Source organism: Etheostoma spectabile, chromosome 9 (assembly GCF_008692095.1).
Source record: "Etheostoma spectabile isolate EspeVRDwgs_2016 chromosome 9, UIUC_Espe_1.0, whole genome shotgun sequence".
NCBI classification, from domain to species: domain Eukaryota; kingdom Metazoa; phylum Chordata; class Actinopteri; order Perciformes; family Percidae; genus Etheostoma; species Etheostoma spectabile.
Window position 1 is genome coordinate 5,424,878 of NC_045741.1, and position 1,540 is coordinate 5,426,417.

The 1,540-nt window shown below is 34.5% G+C and overlaps 1 protein-coding gene across 2 annotated transcripts in view; it reads right to left on the bottom strand.

The window, feature by feature from the left end:
* LOC116696189 (nesprin-2) overlaps positions 1-1,540 on the bottom strand; it is a gene marked incomplete at its 5' end in the record, with an annotated part of 139,700 nt that overhangs the window by 113,982 nt on the left and 24,178 nt on the right.

Sequence of the window (1,540 nt, forward strand, 5' to 3'; positions counted from 1 at the left end):
TCCTTGTATGAGCTGAAAGTTTAGAGGGACGCCAGGTCTTCGTAGATTTTCAGTAGTCTGATACTCTTTCCATTTCAAAATGATCGCTTGCACAGTGCTCCTTGGGATGTTTAAAGCTTGGGAAATCTTTTTGTATCCAAATCCGGCTTTAAACTTCTCCACAACAGTATTACGGACCTGCCTGGTGTGTTCCTTGTTCTTCACGATGCTCTCTGCGCTTTAAACGGACCTCTGAGACTATCACAGAGCAGGTGCATTTATACGGAGACTTGATTACAAACAGGTGAATTCTATTTATCATCATTAGTCATTAGTCAACATTGGATCATTCAGAGATCCTTGCTGAACTTCTGGAGAGAGTTTGCTGCACTGAAAGTAAAGGGGCTGAATAATATTGCATGCCCAATTTTTCAAATTTTTTTAACAAAAAAAAAATTGAAAAATATCCTACCAATTTCGTTCCACTTCATAATTGTGTCCCACTTGTTGTTGATTCTTGAAAATTACAGTTTTATATCTTTATGTTTGAAGCCTGAAATGTGGCAAAAGATTGAAAAGTTCAAGGGGGCCGAATACTTTCGCAAGGCACTGTATATTATGTATATTATTATTATATTATACTCCGGTTATAATGTGTGTCACTCACTGTTGAAACACAACCTATGCCCTTGTTTACAACAATAAGGAACATTAACATTTCCTTAGGGTTAGGGTTAGCCTCCTTTGTGGAAGTTGTCTTAAAGCTCTTATTCCTGCCCCAATGAGCTAGGATGGAGGATGGATCTCTGAGGAGCTTTTTTTTTAATGTTATTTTATTAACAAAGCCACACTTCCAAAGCCAGTATGTATAATTACAAAGTCAAAGCCAGAGGTGCATAAACAGAGAAAAATAGATATATAAATCAATATAAATAAAAGTAAAAAAAGTGCAAACAAAGTCAAATGTATCACTGATACATGAAAAATGTATCAAGCGCAATTCCAGACTTAATTGCCTTCTTGTTCTTAATGTCTCTTATAGTGTCGCTGTATTGTTGCAGTTCTTGAAAGAAGTGTTCAAAACATGGTTATGAGTCCGCCCATTTTTTCTTATGAATGTGGAATTTTCCCAATAACAAGATTAATTGAATAAAATAAACAACATATTTATCCTTCTCAGTGTCTTCAAAGCAAATCAGAATATCTTTATCTTTAAATCGAATTGATTGCCCTGAGTTCCGTCTGACAAAATGTTGAACATCAATCCAAAATATTTTAGTACACATAAATGAAAGAACAAATGACAGATTGTTTCTTCTTCTAGTTCACAGAAAGTACAAGAATATTCAATATCAAGTTTGAATCTCTTTAGTGTCCCTTTTGCTGGATATATTTTATGCAGAATTTTAAAAGAAACCTCTTTTACTTTATTATTAAGACAAAATTTGTCTCCAATTAACCAGATCTTTTGCCAGTCCATTTCTCCATACATTGAAGCCCTAAAGAATCTTCTTGAGGGAAGAGTTACCTCCTGTATACAATTCCTGATGTGTTTATTTGA